Consider the following 23473-nt stretch of genomic DNA (forward strand, 5'->3'; position numbering starts at 1 on the left):
TGCCACCTCCCTCCCGTCCTTTAAAAGCCTCAAAAAACGAACTCCCTGACAACACCTTTGCCTGCTCTCCCCAACCCTTCTCCTCCTATTGCTGTGTCGGATTTGCCCTGTGAAGCACCTGGGGTCATTTTACTGTAGGCAGGGCACAAGAAAGTAAGTTCTTGTCGGGTCAAAGGGAGTGCCTGTGGAAAATACCTAGCCTTGTATTGTCTTTCTTACAGACCCAATGCTGCTAAAGGGACAGAGAGCAGCAAGTGAAAATCAAAGTTTTCTGCTCAATCACCACACACCACATCAGTCCAATGTAGTTGGATATTGGACAATGTAATCCCACTGCATTATTACCCCTCAGATCTTTCATCATTTCTAATATGACAAATTCTGGTCTGTGAGAGTGAGCCCGCCTTTTATCAGGAGTGAGGAAGCTGCGGTTCAGGCGGTGGATGTGCAGACAATGAGGATTCAAATCCATTCCCAGTGTCTCTGGACTCCTGTTAGGGTTTTACCAATGGCCGGCAAACATGGCCCACAGAGTCACCAATGTAACCTGACACTTGTGCTGGCTGAGCTCGGTGCAATGCGAGGTTGATTCACTCACTCCAGCACCAACATCAGGCCAGTGCTTTCCCTCCTCCTGTGGGCAGAAGCAGCTCTGGGGCAGCCCAGCTCCTGCTCTGCTCGAATGCAGCACCCCGTCCCTCAGTGTGTAAGTATCTTGAAATCTATTGGTTGCAGGCTGTGTGTTGTTTGGGGGGAGTGTCCTTTGTGAGTGGAAATAGAGGTAAAATGCAATGTGTGAATCTCAGCACTCCACACAGACGAGGAACGATGAGTAAAATCACCAGCAATGGGCAAAAGCAGATGGGCGCATTCATGCCAAGCAAGGCGCGCTTGATTGAATCGGTGTGATTGCCCTGTGCTCTTTGACTTGTCATTTGTAAGGGTGACGGCAGTGTGAGGCAGTGCACCGAAAGTGGTCGAGTGCTCCCCTGAACAGGTGAGGGAAGGAAGGAGGGATCTGTAATGATATCAGCAAATAGTGATGTTATTTGCTTGTTTGATTATCATGCCTTACCAGCATAGTTGCATGTATTGATTACTTATGCCTGACCAGCAGAGGTCATGTGAGAGACAAGCAGTTTGGTTTAGTTTCAGTTTTGTTCTAGATGCATCACTAGCATGATGTCTCCTGTAAATGTTGTTAAAAGAGTTGAACAAGCTTTAGATTAAAAGACATTCTCTTTCATAAATGTCTCGTCATTGAACCCACTAAGAAATCAATACATGGTGTCAGAAGTGATTGAAAGAGATGAAGAGGAAAAATCTGAAGTTAAATCAGCTCTCCACAGATTAGCAAGCAAAAAGAGAACATCGTTACTTACCATTAGAGAATAGCTAACGAAGTGAAAAATGGAAGGTTTACTCCCACCGGCGACGCTTCAGTTGACAGGTAATGTGGCTGAAAATTGGAGGAGATTCAAACAACGTGTAGAGTTGTATTTAGCGGCAATCGGAGCTGACAAGAAAGGTGATAAAGTAAAAGCGTCGTTGTTCTTACATGTCGTGGGTGATGAAGCGCTGGAGGTGTATAATAACTTCATATTCGCTGCTGATGGAGACAAAATGAAGCTAGATAAAATAATGGAACAGTTTGAGGCCTACTGCATACCTAAATGTAACGTGACGTTTGAGAGGCACAGATTTTTCACATGTGTACAGAAAACGGGTGAGACTATTGATCAGTATGTGACTGAACTGAGAAACAGAAGCAAATCGTGTGAATTTGGGGGACTGACAGACTCGCTGATAAAAGACAGACTGGTGTGTGGTATTCCAGATAATGGCCTAAGGGAAAGATTGCTAAGAGAGCAAGATCTAGACCTGGGAAAAGCCATAGCACTGTGTAGGGCTACAGAGACTGTGAAGTTGCAGGCAAAGGAGCTGTTCAGTGACAATAGCTGCAACGTGGATGCAGTGAGAAAGAATGGACACAAACCGTTTAACAAAAAGAGCGCCAATGTGAAAAAAGAGGCGTGGCCAGCGAACAAAAATGACAGGGACAATCGAAAGTCATGTAGTCGATGCGGTACACAGCATCCACCAAGAAAGTGTCCAGCATATGGTAAAACATGCAATAGTTGCAACAAAAACAACCATTATGCCCGTTGCTGTAAGAACCAAGCGCAACAAAGCAAGGCCCATACAGTAGATGAAAGCAAGATAGAGGAGTTCTATGTAGATGTTGTGTCTGAAAACAAAAAAGAAGAAAGAGACTGGATGTTGACACTAAAAGTGAATGACATACATATTCCATTTAAATTGGATACTGGAGCACAAGTTAACGTGATATCAGAGACTGATTTTAAGAAAATTAGACCCAGACCAAAGATACATGGAATCAAAGTGAAAGTGACAGGATACTCAGGTACTGATATACCAGTGAAAGGAAGATGCATTGTCAAAGTAACACACAAGGACAGAGAGCACACGCTAGCATTAATCGTGGTGCCAAAGGATGTGCAAGCCATACTAGGTTTAAAAGCCTGTGAGAGACTGAACCTGGTAAAGAGAGTCCTCGTTGTGGAAAGCGAAGGAGAGACAGTCTATGATGAACTGAATGTTGCGTACACACCGGGTAAGCTGATGTATACAGCAGACACGTTGTCCAGAGCTGTTGACCCAGGAGAGCCCGCAAACACAGTGAAAAGACTGAAGTACAAGGCAAAAGACAGTGGAACTGACTTCTACCAAAGCATGCTTGTATACCGCACAACGCCGCTCGAGTGTGATATGTCACCAGCCCAACTCCTGATGGGGCGTCGGCTAAGGTCAAACCTACCCATCCCGGAGAACCTCCTGAAAACAAAAGAGGGGGAGAAAGTGAGGAAGTTCAAAGAGCAACAGAAAGAAAAGCAAAAGTACTACTATGACAGAGGAACACAAAACCTACCTGAACTCCACACTGGTGACCAAGTAAGGTTCAAAGACAAAACAAACACATGGACTCAGAAGGGAACTGTCCTGAGTGAAGTTCAACCAAGATCATACACCATTCAGACAGATGAGGGTGCTGTTCTGAGAAGAAATCGTCGAGATCTTCTCATGGGACCAGCCACAGCAGGTCAAGAGACTGATACTGTTGAACAACCTGATCACACAGCTGAGAACACATCATCTGAGGCAACAACTCAGATTCAAGGACAATCAATCAGAAAATCCTCAAGACACGTGAAGCCTCCTGAGAGACTCATTGAGCAAATTTAAGGACTATTGTTATAGAAGGAAGTAACGTTATCTTATTCTTTCTTCAAGTTCTAGTGTATTGACATATTTCATGTGAACACACAAAGCAAGGTTAAAAAACCTTGATCATGATAATGATAATGTAAGTTCATTAAGTGTTACAGTTAAAATGCAGATTAATACAAAGAAAACATGTTGTTAGTTAAAAGTAAAATACTTTTGTTTTAAGAAAGGGAGATGTAATGATATCAGCAAATAGTGATGTTATTTGCCTGTTTGATTATCATGCCTTACCAGCATAGTTGCATGTATTGATTACTTATGCCTGACCAGCAGAGGTCATGTGAGAGACAAGCAGTTTGGTTTAGTTTCAGTTTCATTCTAGATGCATCACTAGCATGATGTCTCCTGTAAATGTTTTTAAAAGAGTTGAACAAGCTTTAGATTAAAAGACATTCTCTTTCATAAATGTCTCGTCATTGAACCCACTAAGAAATCAATACAGGATCCAGTGCTGCAGAGCCCAGGGGGAATTAGTGTCAAACTGTACTGTTGGAGCCCTTGTTGAGAACTAGTTGGGGAGTTGTAGTTAGTGTGTCTTCTCCTGACCATAGGCAGGGAGTGCGAGGGCTCCAGGGCATTGCCTCTCAGTGTGTGGAATTTCATTCACATTTCTCTCTCTCTCTCTCTCTCGATATCTCCACGGCTCCGCTGGAAGAAGGGGAACAATCGGAGGGGGGTTTAGTGCCCGCCCCCCCCAGTTTCTTTCTAAAACCAGTCAGAAGCACTTGGCCATGAGGGGAACTTTAACTGGGAAGATGGGAAGGCGCTGAGAGCCAGACTTGAGATTCCGGTCTCTCACATCTTCAGTCCACAGATATAGCATTTGTAGTGTATGTACCTTTAAGGGGAGAACTACTTTTTTACAGCTCCTGTATACTGTAGTACCGGCAGTGACCACACCTGTATATAAACCCTGAGTAGGGATCTGTACTTTAGTTTTAGAGTAACCCTCATCCAGTAAACACCTGTTGATTGTTCCTCTGCAGTCTCTGTCGAATTATTGAAGGACACCATACATCAAAATTCACGGATTTAACATTGGCGGTGAGTCGATTCGAACCTACCTGCAACTCTGCAGAAGAAGGCCAATTCCGCCAGTGCGGGCGTCGACCATCCGGAGAGGACTTGAACATCGCAGAGGAGGTTGTGGAGAGCTGGGCTTGGTTCTCCAGTCACGACGATCCAGCGCAGCAGGCTGGCAGCAGGTATGGCGCAGACCCTTTCCGGATGGCGGCGGCTGGAGCCGACCGACGGCACAGAAAAAGGCCGAGCAGCGTCGACGGGGTAAGAGAGAGGGTAAAGCGCACAGGGTGCAGCCGGGGTTGAAGACCGAGCGGCGTCAACGAGAGAGGGTAAAGCGCACAGGGCGCAGCCGGGGTTCAGGACCTAGAGAGGCGCAGGAAAACGCGCAGAGCGCGGCCGGTATTCAAGGGCTGAGCAGCGTCCATGGGGGAAGAAAGGAAGCGTGGGAGACGCCATTTTGAGCCAGCGGAGAAGAAGGGAGAGCGCGGGAAGAAAGGAAAGCGCGGGAGACGCCATTTTGAGCCAGCGGAGAAGAAGGGAGAGTGCGGGAGACGCTATTTTTAGCCAGTCTAACCACACCCAGGGATGCTGAAGAGTGGCAGTGTCACAGCATTCGACAATGAAGTCGAAGATTGGGCGACATATATAGAACGCATAGAAGTATACTGCAAGGCGAATGAAGTGCCAGATGCCAGGAAAGCACTAGTATTGTTGAATTCCATGGGTGCAAAAACGTACGGCTTACTGCGAAACCTAGTAACCCCAGAGAAGCCAGTGGAAAAGGATTTTGAAAGCATAATGGCAATCCTACAGGACCACTGAAACCCCACACCGCTGCTGATAGCAGAAAGATTTAAGTTTCACAAAAGGAACCAGCATAAAGACGAAAGTAATGCTGAGTATTTAACGGAACTGCGCAAGCTATCGAAACACTGCCAGTTTGGAATGGGACTAGCAGATACTTTAAGAGACAAGTTTGTGTGTGGGCTTCAAAGGGAAGGAACCCAGAAATGGCTTCTATCAGAAAAGGATCTTAGGCTTTCAGCATGGCAGTATCACATGAAGCAGCCGCACGGGGCGCTGCAGAGATACAACGGAGACCGCCAGAATATGCCACAAATGAAATGTCATATGGAGTAGTGAAGTGTTATTGCTGCGGCAGAACAACACACGACCATAAGGATTTTTGGTTCAAGGACCAATTCTGCAGACAGTGTGGAAAAGTAGGACACATAGCAAGAGTCTGCAGGTCGGGAAAGAAAACCAGCAGCAAGAAATCTCCACAGGAGAAGTACAAAAAGGTACATAAGGTGACAGAGAGTAGTTCAGACGAACAGAAAAGTGATACAGACTCCGGAAGCAAGGAGCTGGGTTGTCTGAAACTACATAATGTAATCAAAATGGAGGATCACCAAACTATCTGGGTCACGCTCAAGATAGACGGAGTCCAAGTGAAAATGGAATTGGACACAGGATCAGCCCTAACAGTCAAAAACCGAAGGGACTACAAGCGGCTATTCTCACATATACCCTTGAGAGATACAGAGATTGTCTTGAAGACGTACACGGGGCAAAAAGTCGACCCCAAAGGAAAAATAAGGGTGAACATGATATACAACGGCAAGGAAACACCAAAAATGGACCTATATGTGTTGCCAGATGGAGGACCACCACTACTAGGACGTGAATGGATCCAGAAGATACAGTTAGATTGGCATTCCATACAAGCACTGATGGTAGATGCCAAAAAGGATGATGGCGTCACACCTGGATGACTGTCAAAAATGCTAACTGATGCACAAGAAGTGTTCCAGGAGGGACTCGGAACACTAAAAGGCATAACAGCGACGATCAAAATAGAGCAAAATGCAAGCCCAAAGTTTTTTAAGGCCTTATGCAATCCGCCCAGCCGTTGAAGCAGAGCTGGAAGGGTTGGAACGTTCTGGAGTACTGTCCAAAGTGGACTGGAGTGAGTGGGCTACACCCATCGTTCTTGTAATGAGTAATACGCCTGGGGAACCAAAGAAGGTTCGCATCTGTGAGGACTTTAAGGTGACAGTGAACCCAGTCCTTCACACAGTACAATATCCGCTTCCGCGGATTGAAGATATTTTCGCCTCGCTATCTGAAGGAAAACGCTTCACTAAGATTGATCTGGCCCAGGCGTACCTGCAAATGGAGGTAGAAGAAGCCTCGAAACAGTACCTCATGATCAACACTCACAAAGGTCTCTACCAATACAACCGGCTGGTGTTCGGGGTAGCATCAGCTCCGGCTATTTGGCAAAAGGCAATGGATCAAGTCCTGCAAGGGATTCCAGGGACCCAGTGTTATTTGGACGATATCCTGGTCACGGGCGAAAATGACAGTGATCACCTCGCCAACCTGGAGCAGGTGCTCACTAGATTGAAGGAATATGGGCTCCGAGCTAATCGCCACAAATGCGAGTTTTTCCAGAAGCAGATCTCGTACTGTGGCCACGTTATTGATGAAGAGGGGTTACATAAGTCCCCTGAAAAGATTGAGGCAGTAGTCAACTGCTAACAGTTTAACCCGGAAAAGTGCGAGGTGATGCACTTTGGGGGGACTAACAAGGCAAGGGAATACACAATGAATGGTAAGACCCTAGGCAAGACGAAGGGTCAGAGGGATCTGGGTGTGCAAGTACACAGATCCCTGAAGGCGGCGGAACAGGTGGATAAGGTGGTAAAAAAGGCATATGGGATACTTGCCTTCATTAGCCGAGGCATAGAATATAAGAGCAAGGAGGTTATGATGGAGCTGTATAAAACACTGGTTAGGCCACAGCTGGAATACTGTGTGCAGTTCTGGTCGCCACACTACAGGAAGGATGTGAACGCTTTGGAGAGGGTGCAGAGGAGATTCACCAGGATGTTACCAGGGCTGGAGCACTTCAGCTATGAAGAGAGACTGGGCAGATTGGGTTTGTTTTCCTTGGAGCAGAGGAGGCTGAGGGGGGACATGATTGAGGTGTACAAAATTATGAGGGGCATAGATAGGATGGATACTGAGGAGCTTTTTCCCTTAGTAGAAGGGTCAATAACTAGGGGGCATAGATTCAAGGTAAAGGGCGGGAGGTTTAGAGGGGATTTGAGAAAGAACTTTTTCACCCAGAGGGTGGTTGGAGTCTGGAACTCACTGCCTGAAAGGGTTGTGGAGGCAGAAACCCTCACAACATTTAAGAAGCATTTGGATGAGCACTTGAAATGCCATAGCATACAAGGCTACGGACCAAATGCTGGAATATGGGATTAGATTAGACAGGGCTTGATGGCCGGCGCGGACACGATGGGCCGAAGGGCCTCTATCCGTGCTGTATAACTCTATGACTCTATGACTCAAGGCTCCAGCACCGGAAAATGTGTCAAAACTGAGGTCGTTCCTCGGGCTGGTGAACTACTACCATAAGTTCTTGCCGAATTTGTCTACAGTACTACACCCACTGAACACCCTACTGCAAACGGGGGTACCATGGAAGTGGAATGACGAATGTAAACGAGCTTTCCAGAAGTGCAAAGAATTGATCACATCAAAAGAGGTGTTGGCTCATTTCAGCCCAGCACTACCAATTCGGTTGGCGTGTGATGCATCACCCTATGGTATTAGAGCGGTGCTGTCACACAAATACCCGGACGGCTTGGAGAGGCCAGTAGCCTTTGCGTCTCGGTCACTAACCTCAACCAAGCGTAACTACGCCCAGATTGACAGGGAGGCCCTCAGCCTAGTGAGGGGAGTAAAAAAGTTCAACCACTATCTGCACGGGCAGAAGTTCACCTTGCTGACTGACCACCAACCACTTGTCTCCATCTTTAATCCAAAGAAGGGCGTTCCAGTGATGACTGCGCAACGGCTACAAAGATGATCCCTTTTTCTAGGGGCGAACCAATATGAAATCGAGTATAAGGGCACTAAACAGCATGGAAACGCTGATGGGCTATCACGCCTGCCACTGCCTACTGCGGAGGAAGCACCAGCAGTGGACCCTGTCGAAATATTTTATTCGACTATAATTGAACGCTTGCCAGTAACTAACGCGGATATAGAGAAGGAGACCCGAAATGACCCGACACTGTCTCGGGTATATGATTTGACGGTGAAGGGATGGCCAATACATGGCGACTCACTGTTGCCAGCATTCTCATCCAGAAGAGAACAGCTGTCAGTATGCCAGGGGACCTTGATGTGTGGATCCCGAGTGGTAATTCCACCCAAGTTAAGGGAGAGAGTGCTCAATGTGCTGCACAAAGGCCATCTGGGAGGGGTGAAAATGAAAAGCCTTGCTAGGGCTTATGTGTGGTGGCCGGGGATCGATCAGCAAAATGAGGACTTGACAAAGAGCTGCTCAGGATGCCAGAAGGTCCAAAATGCACCACCACATGCCCCTCTACACCCATGGGAGTGGCCCTCCTCTCCATGGCAAAGGGTACATATTGATTTTGCTGGTCCATTCATGGACTCAATGTTCTTAATAGCCGTGGATGTGCACTCGAAATGGCCTGAGGTCATCAAAATGTCCTCCACCACCACGGAGAAAACTATTGCAGTCCTACGGACCATATTTGCCAGGAACGGCTTGCCAGAGCAGATTTGCTCTGATAACGGACCACAGTTTGTGTCCGAAGAGTTTCGGAAATTTATGGGAAGGAATGGGGTAAGGCATTACACATCCGCCCCGTATCATCCAGCCACAAATGGATTGGCTGAGAGGTTCGTACAAACCTTTAAAAAGGCAGTAAGGGCCATGTGCGATGACGACATTCCACTGCAGCATAAGGTGGACAATTTCCTGTCAGCCTACAGAAATGCGACACATGCAGTTACCAACCAGACCTCGGCCATGATGTTCTTTAACCGAAGGTTGAGATCTCGTCTGGATTTGCTCAGACCAAATGTACAAAGAAATGTTGAGAATAAGCAATTCCAGCACATCAATGAGAAGCCGACAAGGAGCTTCAATGTAGGGCAACCAGTCTTGGCCCGCGACTACCAAACAGAGAAATGGCAACCAGGAACGATATGCATACGGCAGGGGCCACTAATGTACACAGTGGATGTTGGGGAGAACATTGTGAGATGCCATGTCGACCAGATCCTAGAGTCACAGGAACGAGGCAACCCCAGGTCTCACGTACCTGGTGGTGAACCCGACATACAAGTAGCATCTACCCCAGAAACAGTAGCATCGGAAGCTGATGAACCAACCGATGACAGGGGGCCAGAATCGCCTCCGCACCAAGAGCAAGACACTCAGGAAAGGCGCTATCCAGAAAGGATCAGGAAGCTGCCCCAAAGACTGAATTTATAAATGGACTATTTGCAGTTAATGTTGCATGTTAAAAGTGTTAATTGTTAAATGAATGTTATGGTACTGTTAATCTAAAAGGGGAGGAATTGTAATGTATGTACCTTTAAGGGGACAACTACTTTTTTACAGCTCCTGTATACTGTAGTACCGGCAGTGACCACGCCTGTATATAAACCCTGATTAGGGATCTGTACTTTAGTTTTAGAGTAACCCTCATCCAGTAAACACCTGTTGATTGTTCCTCTGCAGTCTCTGTCGATTTATTGAAGGACACCATACATCAAAATTCACGGATTTAACAGCATTGTTTGAGCAATTTCTTCCCCAAAGTTGTCTGCCCTATTTTGGCATCAAATCAGCACAATGCAAAGTTGAACTGATCCTGAGAGCAGTTTTAGTTTAGTCTAAAAACCAGAGAATGCTGGAAACACTCAACAGGTCAGACAGCGTCTGTGGCGAGAGAAACAGAGTTAACGTTTCAGGTCGATCAGCTTTTCTCAGACCTGGTTTACTTTAGTTTAGTCTGAGAGGGCTCAGGAAGAAAAGAGAATCTGGGAGAGGTAAAGTCCTCTGTTAACTTATACTTGTCAGATGATCAGTAGTGAATATACCTCCACTGTGCTGTGTGATTCGCTGCTCCTGTCCTGCCATGGACTCCTCTTGGAGGAGAGTTACATGGACTCCTCTTGGAGCAGGGTTACACGGACTCCTCTTGGAGCAGGGTTACACGGACTCCTCTTGGAGCAGGGTTACATGGACTCCTCTTGGAGCAGGGTTACACGGACTCCTCTTGGAGCAGGGTTACATGGACTCCTCTTGGAGCAGGGTTACATGGACTCTCTTTTGGAGCAGGGTTACATGGACTCCTCTTGGAGCAGGGTTACATGGACTCCTCTTGGAGCAGGGTTACATGGACTCCTCTTGGAGCAAGGTTACAGGGGCTCCTTCTTGGAGCAGGGTTACATGGACTCCTCTTGGAGCAAGGTTACATAGACTCCTCTTGGAGCAAGGTTACAGGGACTCCTATTGGAGCAGGGTTACATGGACTCCCTCTTGGAGCAGGGTTATATGGACTCCTCTTGGAGCAGGGTTACATGGACTCCTCTTGGAGCAAGGTTACAGGGACTCCTTCTTGGAGCAGGGTTACATGGACTCCCTCCTTGGAGCAAGGTTACATGGACTCCTCTTGGAGCAAGGTTACAGGGACTCCTTCTTGGAGCAGGGTTACATGGACTCCTCTTGGAGCAGGGTTACACAGACTCTATTTTGGAGCAGGGTTACATGGACTCCTCTTGGAGCAGGGTTACATGGACTCCTCTTGGAGCAGGGTTACTTGGACTCCCTCTTGGAGCAGGGTTACATGGACTCTTCTTGGAGCAGGGTTACATGGACTCCTCTTGGAGCAGGGTTACATGGACTCCTCTTGGAGCAGGGTTACATGGACTCCTCTTGGAGCAGAGTTACACGGACTCCTCTTGGAGCAGGGTTACATGGAATCCTCTTGGAGCAGGGTTACATAGATTCCTCTTGGAGCAGGGTTACATGGCCTCCTCTTGGAGCAGGGTTACATGGACTCCTCTTGGAGCAGGGTTACATGGACTCCTCTTGGAGCAGGGTTACATAGACTCCTCTTGGAGCAGGGTTACATGGACTCCTCTTGGAGCAGGGTTACATGGACTCCTCTTGGAGCAGAGTTACACGGACTCCTCTTGGAGCAGGGATACATGGACTCCTCTTGGAGCAGGGTTACATGGACTCCTCTTGGAGCAGGGTTACATGGACTCCCTCTTGGAGCAGGGTTACATGGACTCCTCTTGGAGCAGGGTTACATGGACTCCTCTTGGAGCAGGGTTACATGGACTCCTCTTGGAGCAGGGTTACATGGACTCCTCTTGGAGTAGGGTTACATGGACTCCTCTTGGAGCAGGGTTACATGGACTCCTCTTGGAGCAGGGTTACATAGACTCTTCTTGGAGCAGGGTTACAGGGACTCCTCTTGGAGCAGGGTTACACGGACTCCTCTTGGAGCACAGTTACACGGACTCCACTTGGAGCAGGGTTACATGGACTCCTCTTGGAGCAGGGTTACATGGACTCCTCTTGGAGCAGGGTTACATGGACTCCCTCTTGGAGCAGGGTTACATGGACTCCTCTTGGAGCAAGGTTACAGGGACTCCTTCTTGGAGTAGGGTTACATGGACTCCCTCTTGGAGCAGGGTTACATGGACTCCTCTTGGAGCAAGGTTACAGGGACTCCTTCTTGGAGTAGGGTTACATGGACTCCTCTTGGAGCAGGGTTACACAGACTCTCTTTTGGAGCAGGGTTACATGGACTCCTCTTGGAGCAGGGTTACACGGACTCCTCTTGGAGCAGGGTTACATGGACTCCCTCTTGGAGCAGGGTTACATGGACTCCTCCTGGAGCAGGGTTACTTGGACTCCCTCTTGGAGCAGGGTTACATGGACTGCTCTTGGAGCAAGGTTACATGGACTCCTCTTGGAGCAGGGTTACATGGACTCCTCTTGGAGTAGGGTTACATGGACTCCTCTTGGAGCAGGGTTACATGGACTCCTCTTGGAGCAGGGTTACGTGGACTCCTCTTGGAGCAGGGTTACATGGACTCCTCTTGGAGCAGGGTTACATGGACTCCACTTGGAGCAGGGTTACATAGACTCCTCTTGGAGCAGGGTTACATGGACTCCTCTTGGAGCAGGGTTACATGGACGCCTCTTGGAGCAGAGTTACATGGACTCCTCTTGGAGCAGGGTTACATGGCCTCCTCTTGGAGCAGGGTTACATGGACTCCTCTTGGAACAGAGTTACACGGACTCCTCTTGGAGCAGGGATACATGGACTCCTCTTGGAGCAGGGTTACATGGACTCCCTCTTGGAGCAGGGTTACATAGACTCCTCTTGGATCAGGGTTACACGGACTCCTCTTGGAGCAGGGTTACATGGACTCCTCTTGGAGCAGGGTTACATGGACTCCTCTTGGAGTAGGGTTACATGGACTCCTCTTGGAGCAGGGTTACATGAACTCCTCTTGGAGCAGGGTTACATAGACTCCTCTTGGAGCAGGGTTACATGGACTCCTCTTGGAGCAGGGTTACATGGCCTCCTCTTGGAGCAGGGTTACATAGACTCCTCTTGGAGCAGGGTTACATGGACTCCTCTTGGAGCAGGGTTACATGGACTCCTCTTGGAGCAGGGTTACATGGACTCCTCTTGGAGCAGGGTTACATGGACTCCTCTTGGAGCAGGGTTACATGGACTCCCTCTTGGAGCAGGGTTACATGGACTCCCTCTTGGAGCAGGGTTACATGGACTCCTCTTGCAGCAGGGTTACATGGACTCCTCTTGGAGCAGGGTTACATGGACTCCTCTTGGAGCAGGGTTACATGGACTGCACTTGGAGCAGGGTTACATGGACTCCTCTTGGAGCAGGGTTACACGGACTCCTCTTGGAGCAGGGTTACATGGACTCCTCTTGGAGCAGAGTTACATGGACTCTCTCTTGGAGCAGGGTTACATGGACTCCTCTTGGAGCAGGGTTACATGGACTCCTCTTGGAGCAGGGTTACATGGACTCCCTCTTGGAGCAGGGTTACATAGACTCCTCTTGGAGCAGGATTACATGGACTCCTCTTGGAGCAGGATTACATAGACTCCTCTTGGAGCAGGGTTACATGGACTCCTCTTGGAGCAGGGTTACACGGAGTCCTCTTGGAGCAGGGTTACACGGACTCCTCTTAGAGCAGGGTTACATGGACTCCTCTTGGAGCAGTGTTACATGGACTCCTCTTGGAGCAGGGTTACTTGGACTCCCTCTTGGAGCAGGGTTACATTGAATCCTCTTGGAGCAGGGTTACATGGACTCCTCTTGGAGCAGGGTTACAGGGACTCCTCTTGGAGCAGGGTTACATGGACTCCTCTTGGAGCAGGGTTACACGGACTCCTCTTGGAGCAGGGTTACATGGACTCCTCTTGGAGCAGGGTTACACGGACTCCTCTTGGAGCAGGGTTACATGGACTCCTCTTGGAGCAGGGTTACACGGACTCCTCTTGGAGCAGGGTTACAGGGACTCCTCTTGGAGCAGGGTTACATGGACTCCTCTTGGAGCAGGGTTACATGGACTCCTCTTGGAGCAGGGTTACATGGACTCCTCTTGGAGCAGGGTTACATGGACTCCCTCTTGGAGCAGGGTTACATGGACTCCTCTTGGAGCAGTTTTACATGGACTCCTCTTGGAGCAGGGTCACATGGACTCCCTCTTGGAGCAGGGTTACATGGACTCCTCTTGGAGCAGGGTCACATGGACTCCCTCTTGGAGCAGGGTTACATGGACTTCTCTTGGAGTAAGGTTACATGGACTCCTCTTGGAGCTGGGTTACATGGACTCCTCTTGGAGCAGGGTTACATAGACTCCTCTTGGAGTAAAGTTACATGGACTCCTCTTGGAGCAGGGTTACATGGACTCCTCTTGGAGCAGGGTTACATGGACTCCTCTTGGAGCAGGGTTACATGGACTCCTCTTGGAGCAGGGTTACACGGACGCCACTTGGAGCAGGGTTACATGGACTCCTCTTGGAGCAGAGTTACATGGACTCTCTCTTGGAGCAGGGTTACATGGACTCCTCTTGGAGCAGGGTTACATGGACTCCTCTTGGAGCAGGGTTACATGGACTCCTCTTGGAGCAGGGTTACATGGACTCCTCTTGGAGCAGGGTTACACGGACTCCTCTTGGAGCAGGGTTACATGGACTCCTCTTGGAGCAGGGTTACTTGGACTCCCTCTTGGAGCAGGGTTACATTGAATCCTCTTGGAGCAGGGTTACATGGACTCCTCTTGGAGCAGGGTTACAGGGACTCCTCTTGGAGCAGGGTTACATGGACTCCTCTTGGAGCAGCGTTACAGGGACTCCTCTTGGAGCAGGGTTACATGGACTCCTCTTGGAGCAGGGTTACATGGACTCCTCTTGGAGCAGGGTTACAGGGACTCCTCTTGGAGCAGGGTTACATGCACTCCTCTTGGAGCAGAGTTTCATGGACTCTCTCTTGGAGCAGGGTTACACGGACGCCACTTGGAGCAGGGTTACATGGACTCCTCTTGGAGCAGGGTTACATGGACTCCTCTTGGAGCAGAGTTACATGGACTCCCTCTTGGAGCAGGGTTACACGGACTCCCTCTTGGAGCAGGGTTACATCGACTCCTCTTGGAGCAGGGTCACATGGACTCCTCTTGGAGCAGTGTTACACGGACTCCTCTTGGAGCAGGGTTACATGGACTCCCTCTTGGAGCAGGGTTACATGGACTCCTCTTGGAGCAGGGTTACACGGACTCCTCTTGGAGCAGGGTTACATGGACTCCTCTTGGAGCAGGGTTACATGGACTCCCTCTTGGAGCAGGGTTACATGGACTGCTCTTGGAGCAGGGTTACATGGACTCCTCTTGGAGCAGGGTTACATGGGCTCCTCTTGGAGCAGGGTTACATGGACTCCTCTTGGAGCAGGGTTACATGGACTCCCTCTTGGAGCAGGGTTACATGGACTCCTCTTGGAGCAGGGTTACATGGACTCCTCTTGGAGCAGGGTTAAACGGACTCCTCTTGGAGCAGGGTTACACGGACTCCTCTTGGAGCAGGGTTACATGGGCTCCTCTTGGAGCAGGGTTACATGGACTCCTCTTGGAGCAGGGTTATTTGGACTCCCTCTTGGAGCAGGGTTACATGGACTCCTCTTGGAGCAGGGTTACTTGGACTCCCTCTTGGAGCAGGGTTACATGGACTCCTCTTGGAGCAGGGTTACTTGGACTCCCTCTTGGAGCAGGGTTACATGGACTCCTCTTGGAGCAGGGTTACATGGACTCCCTCTTGGAGCAGGGTTACATGGACTCCTCTTGGAGCAGGGTTACATGGACTCCTCTTGGAGCAGGGTTACTTGGACTCCCTCTTGGAGCAGGGTTACATGGACTGCTCTTGGAGCAGGGTTACATGGACTCCTCTTGGAGCAGGGTTACATGGACTCCTCTTGGAGTAGGGTTACATGGACTGCTCTTGGAGCAGGGTTACATGGACTCCTCTTGGAGTAGGGTTACATGGACTCCTCTTGGAGCAGGGTTACATGGACTCCTCTTGGAGCAGTGTTACATAGACTCCTCTTGGAGCAGGGTTACATGGACTCCTCTTGGAGCAGGGTTACATGGACGCCTCTTGGAGCAGAGTTACATGGACTCCTCTTGGAGCAGGGTTACATGGACGCCTCTTGGAGCAGAGTTACATGGACTCCTCTTGGAGTAGGGTTACATGGACTCCTCTTGGAGCAGAGTTACACGGACTCCTCTTGGAGCAGGGTTACATGGACTCCTCTTGGAGCAGGGTTACATGGACTCCTCTTGGAGCAGAGTTACACGGACTCCTCTTGGAGCAGGGTTACATGGACTCCCTCTTGGAGCAGGGTTACACGGACTCCTCTTGGAGCAGGGTTACACGGACTCCTCTTGGAGCAGGGTTACATGGACTCCTCTTGGAGCAGGGTTACATGGACTCCTCTTGGAGCAGGGTTACATGGACTCCTCTTGGAGCAGGGTTACATGGACTCCTCTTGGAGCAGGGTTACATGGACTCCTCTTGGAGCAGGGTTACATGGACTCCTCTTGGAGCAGGGTTACATGGACTCCTCTTGGAGCAGGGTTACATGGACTCCTCTTGGAACAGGGTTACATGGACTCCTCTTGGAGCAGGGTTACATGGACTCCCTCTTGGAGCAGGGCTACAGGGACTCCTCTTGGAGCAGGGTTACATGGACTCCCTCTTGGAGCAGGGTTACATGGACTCCTCTTGGAGCAGGGTTACACGGACTCCTCTTGGAGCAGGGTTACATGGACTCCCTCTTGGAGCAGAGTTACATGGACTCCTCTTGGAGGAGGGTTACAGGGACTCCTCTTGGAGCAGGGTTACACGGACTCCTCTTGGAGCAGAGTTACACGGACTCCACTTGGAGCAGGGTTACATGGACTCCTCTTGGAGCAGGGTTACAGGGACTCCTCTTGGAGCAGGGTTACATGGACTCCTCTTGGAGCAGGGTTACATGGACTCCTCTTGGAGCAGGGTTACAGGGACTCCTCTTGGAGCAGGGTTACATGGACTCCTCTTGGAGCAGGGTTACACGGACTCCTCTTGGAGCAGGGTTACATGGACTCCTCTTGGAGCAGGGTTACGTGGACTCCTCTTGGAGCAGGGTTACGTGGAGTCCCTCTTGGAGCAAGGTTACATGGACTCCTCTTGGAGCAGGGTTACAGGGACTCCTCTTGGAGCAGGGTTACATGGACTCCTCTTGGAGCAGGGTTACACGGACTCCTCTTGGAGCAGGGTTACATGGACTCCTCTTGGAGCAGGGTTACGTGGACTCCTCTTGGAGCAGGGTTACGTGGAGTCCCTCTTGGAGCAGGGTTACATGGACTCCTCTTGGAGCAGGGTTACATGGAGCCAAGGTGCTTTTTGGTGCCTCACCCATGTTATTCTGCTGAAGCTATTCTACTGCAGTGGGAATCACAGCTGAAGATGACCATCCAACATCCACTCAGGCTCACTCCCTGCAGCAACCATTGGCAGCCCAGAGCAAGAACTCTGGAGAATTCCTCTCTGAGTTAACTCAGGGGCTGCTGAGCACCATTCACTGCCCTGACTGTACCCCTGCCTGATATCATGGAACTGGTCAGACACTGAGGAGTCAACCTGGGGCCGTCCTGACCCGGATGGCTCAGTTGATTAAAAAGAAATGGAAGGACTCAATGTTGGGTCCTGTTTTAAGTTGGGAGAACCTGATCTAAAGCAACCGTTGAGAGAGGCCAGAGAAACGGAAGACTCCACCAAGCTACCATCAGCCTTTCCACAGGAGCCTGTGCTCCCAGCCCGAGCTCTGACCCAAACCCGGGCCTCGACACATGTTGCAGGGTGGGTGATGAATTAGCAGCAATCCTTTTTATTACCTGCAGCATAGATAAGCAATCATTTATTTATCACAAAAAGACTTGGATTTCTGCAGTGCCTTTCATGACCACCGGACGTCCCAATGCACTTTACAGCCAATGAAGTACTTTTTGAAGTGTAGTCACTGTTTTAATGTAAGAAACACACAGCAAGCTCCCACAAACAGAAATGTGATAATGACCAGAGCATCTGTTTGTGATGTTGAGGGATAAGCATTGGCCAGGACACCGGGGAGAACTCCCCTGCTCTTCTTTGAAATAATGCCATGGGATCTTTTACATCCACCCGAGAGAGCAGACAGGGCCTCGGTTTAACATCTCATCCGAAAGACGGTACCTCCGACAGTGCAGCACTCCCTCCGTACTGCACTGGACTGTCAGCCTGGATTACGTGCTCAAGTCCCTGGAGCGAGACTTGAACCCACAACCTTCTGACTCCGCGGTGAGTGAGCTACCCCCGAGCCACAGCTGTCAGTGTCTGCGCTCACATAAAACACACACAGCTGCTCTCACACGCTAAGTTCTGGCACATGTATAACACTGATACTTCACAACAATACTTGACAAAGTAACACATTTTTAAGCACTGGACTGTAATAAAACCCGGGAAATTGTGCTGGTGGCACTCGGGGGACTAGTTCCAAACAGCAAATATTCTTCCTGCTGTTGAAACAAATGGAGAAGGAGGTAAATTTGACGGCAATTCAATAGCCAGAAACACTAACACAGATTAACACTAACACAAACTCTTTGTTTTCATGAACACTGGCCCAGAAATTCGGGTCGGGGGCTTCCCGCGGGTGCAAGTCTCTGACCTGCACTTACCTAGCGCGCCGGCCGTTGAGCTCTGGGCCCGCATGGGATTCTGATCCTGGGCCTCCTCCAACTGCCGGCGCACAGTGCTTGTGTATCCCGGGGCGCAGTTAGTTCAATGCATCCGCTGGGATCACATGGGCCATGGAGAGCCAATGGTAGCAGGGAATGCTTCATTCATAAGTTTGACAGGAAGACCTGTCAAACCTATAAATACTATAAGCCCCAAAACATCACTAAAATCTCAAATAAATTTTTTTTTAAATCACATTTTTAAAGTAACTATAAATTACATGAAATAACTATTTTAAACAATAATTTAAAATTTTGAAAAAATTAATTACATTTTCTAACGGGGCTAAAAATAAACTTACCCTTCTTTAAAGTATTTAAAAATAATAAACCTGTGGAAAAATGTTTTAATTTTAATTAATTCACCACTTACCTTGTTAAAAGCAGGCCTTGCGACTACTTTTAAAAGTGTAACTGCTGGAGACTTACCCTCCCGGAGAAACCTGCAAAAAAAATGTAAGTTCGATGCGCACGTGCTGCCTCTCCGGCGCACGCGTTCCACCTTCTTTCAAGGGAACGGAAGTTCCGGTTTCCCGCGCATGCGCAGTGCATGCACGAAACTGGCACTTTCATTGGGCCTATGGGTGAGTACACAGTGTGTACTCACGCGTGGGGATCCGAGTTTCTGGGCCATCGTGTACGGATGATAAACCGAGTCCCCATCTGCTCTCTCAAGTGGATGTAAAGGATCCCATGGCATTATTTTGAAGAGCAGAGGAATTCGCCCCAGTGTCCTGGCCAACCACCATTACTAAATACCAGATTTTATGGTCATTATCACATTGCTGTTTGTGAGAGCTTGCTGTGGGACAATAGAAAGGGAAACCCGGCGGGGTTTGTAATCTAAGAACGAACTCCGATATCACGGGTCAATCTCTGATTGTAATCACTCCACCATTGGCGGCCGTGCATTCTGTTCCTGGGCCCTGAGCTCTGGAATTCCCTCCCTAAACCTCTCCGCCTCGCTACCTCTCTCTCCTCCTTTAAGACTCTCCTTAAAACCTACCTCTTTGACCAAGCCTTTAGTCAAATGTCCCAATATCTCCTTATGTGGCTCGGTGTCAAATTCTGTTTGATAATCGCTCCTGTGAAGCGCCTTGGGATGTTTTACTACATCGAGGTGCTATATAAATGCAAGTTGTTACATTTCTATCTATTAATGGTTCGAATGAACAAAGGTCATTGTAACTTTGCCGATAGTGTAAAATGGGCCATATCAGATTTCACAATGGAAAGGAAAACCAGGAGAGGTGTATAACATGTGGCCGATCCAATATTGCCCCTTTGCTCTTTCGCTAACAGTTAAAATGACCCCCTAATGTTCCAATACATTTTTAGACTGGAATGGGATGCCTTCACTTTGTGCTTTAATCTGCTGTCAGCTTTTCGTTTTACCATTAAAAATGTTTTAATGTCCATTTTAATCACAATGCAATTAGGTAGTGTACTGTTGGTGGTCAACATAATATAGAATTATGTTCAGTTCAGTGAATATCTGCTCCATTATAAATGAATGTTGTACGTAAAGAGGATATATACAACGGTATGGCAGATTACAAACAATGAGCACTTAAGCCTTGAACCTGGGTTCATTAAATAGTAATGTATTCATATTAAATCCCTTTGCTGCTATGTTAACGGGAGGTGCTAACTTGTTTAAATAGCGGACAAAGAAATCGCAAACAAGCTCATTAAACTAATATTCCAGGAGTTTAATTCTGACGCATCATGATCTGCAGAACACAGATGCAAGTGAGTTATTTTGATAAGTGGGTTATCGACTGTATTCTGTGTCGCCTTTGCATAGAGACAGTTTATACCACACGCTTCTGTATTTACTAGTCAAAGTTCTAATTCAAGGCAATGTTTTTATGTGTTTTTGCTGAGATGCTCGAGTTATCCTTTCAGCACAGGACCAGAGGACCAGAGTTAAAGTTAAGGAACCTCAAGTGAGAATAAAGAATCAAATCTTTTTCCCCCACTGCACTATTGAACCTGTAATGATTAACTTCTTCAAAGAAGAGCTGGATAGATATCTGGTTGAGGTTAGGTGTTGTACAAGTAGGCTGAGATCATTTGCTGTGTCATAGTACATGATGAATGTAAGAAGTCACACAACACCAGGTTATAGTCCAACAGCTTTATTTGAAATCACAAGCTTTCGGAGCGCTGCTCCTTCTTCAGGTGAAGTGGAGAAATGCATAAAGACACAGCTTATATAGTCAGAGAATCATGTCAGATGTTTACAGGTAACCTTTCCAACTGCCATTTATCACACCTCGGCAGAGAGATAATCACAGCAGTCAAAGGTGTGAATGGTGTCCAAACAGGTCAGTCAGGGAAACATTACATCAAAGAACAATGAGGTGGGGTCACAAGGGGTTAAATATTGCAGATGCTGGGGTCTGTATGAAAAACAAAAAAACAGACAAAAAACATTTTTTTTGGCTGGAAATCACAGCAGGTCCGGCCGCATCTGTGTAGAGAGAACAAGCCAATGTTGACTCGAGTCTGGATGACCCTGCACCAGGTGGGGTTACATGTAGCGTGACATGAACCCAAGATCTCGGTTGAGGCCGTCCTCATGGGTGCGGAACTTGACTATCAGTTTCTGCTCGACGATTTTGCGTTGTCGTGTGTCTCGAAGGCCACCTTGGAGAATGCTTACCCGAAGATCGGAGGCTGAATGTCCTTGACTGCTGAAGTGTTCCCCGACTGGGAGGGAACACTCCTGCCTGGTGATTGTTGCGCGGTGTCCGTTCATCCGTTGTCGCAGTGTCTGCATGGTCTCGCCGATGTACCATGCTCCGGGGCATCCTTTCCTGCAACGTATGAGGTAGACAACGTTGGCCGAGTCACATGAGTATGTACCATGTACCTGGTGGGTGGTGTCCTCACGTGTGATGATGGTATCTGTGTTGATGATCTGGCATGTCTTGCAGAGGTTGCTGTGGCAGGGTTGTGTGGTGTCGTGGTCGCTGTTCTCCTGAAAGCTGGGTAATTTGCTGCGAACGATGGTCTGTTTGAGGTTAGGCGGCTGTTTGAAAGCGAGTAGTGGAGGCGTGGGGATGGCCTTAGCGAGGTGTTCGTCGTCATCGATGACATCTTGAAGGCTGCGAAGAACATGGCGTAGTTTCTCCGCTCCGGGGAAGTACTGGACGACAAAGGGTACTCTGTTGGTTGTGTCCCGTGTTTGTCTTCTGAGGAGGTCGATGCGATTTTTCGCTGTGGCCCGTCGGAACTGTCGATCGACGAGTCGAGCGTCATATCCCGTTCTTACAAGGGCGTCTTTCAAATGATGCATTTAAGGGGAAGCTGGATAAGTACATGAGGGAGAAAGGAATAGAAGGATATGTCGATAGGGTGAGATGAAGTAGCGTGGGAGGAGGCTCGTGTGGAGAATAAAGAGCAGCATTGACTGGTTGTGCCGAATGGCCTGTTTCTGTGCTGTAGATTCTGAGATAGTTGCTGTGCTGTTGGGGAGTAAGGGTGTTTGGGTTCAGAAAGATTTTGCGCAAAAACTCCTTCTTAGGAGGTTAAGTGGGGTAGAGTCCGTGTCATGTTGGGTTGCATGTGGTGCGTGGATGGAACAGGCTTGATTTGGGTGAATGGCCTTTTTTCATTTCATCTTTCTTATGTTCTTGTATCCTAACATTAGTGATTTGAGCCATCAGGACATTTCTTTGTCACTGTGGGCGTTGGAGCAATCGATAGCTCTGTCTGGAAGCGAGAGAAAAATTACATCGACAACTTCAGTTAGAGAGTAGGTGTAATGAGGGAAAGAAGTTGGGAGAGATGAGGTGAGCAACTAGGAAGGGGAAACAAGTTGGAGAAATCAGAAATGCAAGGTTGAGAGAGGTGACAATCAGTAAGTTTGAGAGAAACTGCACTGGTTAGCACTGTTGCCTCACAGCGCCAGGGACCCGGGTTCGAATCCGGCCTCGGGTGACTGTCTGTGTGGAGTTTGCACATTCTCCCCGTGTTTGCGTGGGTTTCCTCCGCGTGCTCCGGTTTCCTCCCACAGTCCAAAGATGTGCAGGTTAGGTTGATTGGCTATGACAAAAATTGACCCTTAGTGTTAGGGGGATTAAATACATGGGGTTACGGGGATAGGGTGGGATATGTGTTGGTGTAGGGGTTACGGGGATTGGGAGGGATATGTGTCGGTGCAGGCTTGATGGGCCGAAATGGCCTCTATCTGTACTGTGAGGTTTCTGTGATTTCTGTGATTTCTGTGAAAAGCAAGCTGCTGCTGGACAAAGCGAGAGAGGGCCAGGGAAAGGGTCAAGGTGGAATTAGTTGGGAGACAAGCTCTGGGCTACGCACTGCTAAAGAAGGGGAGGAGGAGGAGATATTCTCCAGAAATGTTGCACAGTAGTTTCAGCACTTTCCATTTGAGTATTGGATGTTGGTGCGGTGTGCGAATTACTTCATGGCAATGTTTGTAGCAATAGGATTGAATTTATTTATTTTATTTGTTCATGGGATGTGGGCATCACAAGCAAGGCCAGCATTTATTGCCCATTCCTAATTGCCCTTGAGAAGGTGGTGGTGAGCTGCCTTCTTGAACCGCTGCAGTCCGTGTGGTGAATGTGCTCCCGCAGTGCTGTTAGGGAGGGAGTTCCAGGATTTTGACCCAGCGACGATGAAGGAACAGCCAATATATTTCCAAGTCAGGATGGTGTGTGACTTGGAGGGGAACTTGGAGGTGGTGGTGTTCCCATGCACCTGCTGCCCTTGTCCTTCTAGGCGGAAGAGGTCGCGGGTTTGGGAGGTGCTGCCGAAGAAGCCTTGGCGAGTTGCTGCAGTGCATCTTGTAGATGGTACACACTGCAGCCACGGTGCGCCGGTGGTGGAGGGAGTGAATGTTAAGGTGGTGGATGGGGAACCAATCAAGTGGGCTGCCTTGTCCTGGATGGTGTTGAGCTGTGGTCCCGATTTTAA

At 48.7% G+C, this 23473-nt stretch overlaps 1 long non-coding RNA gene across 1 annotated transcript in view; it reads left to right on the forward strand.

The window, feature by feature from the left end:
• Positions 1 to 585: 585 nt before the first annotated feature.
• The window catches only part of LOC147098182 (uncharacterized), a 228097-nt gene continuing 205209 nt past the window's right edge, over positions 586 to 23473 (forward strand). Inside the window, exon 1 of the long non-coding RNA XR_015074289.1 lies at positions 586 to 706. This is a non-coding gene — a long non-coding RNA (uncharacterized LOC147098182). The remainder of the gene's footprint in view (positions 707 to 23473) is intronic.

The sequence above is a fragment of the Somniosus microcephalus genome, chromosome 30, assembly GCF_052327205.1.
Source record: "Somniosus microcephalus isolate GS21.2 chromosome 30, FLI_Smic_1.0, whole genome shotgun sequence".
Classification (NCBI taxonomy): domain Eukaryota; kingdom Metazoa; phylum Chordata; class Chondrichthyes; order Squaliformes; family Somniosidae; genus Somniosus; species Somniosus microcephalus.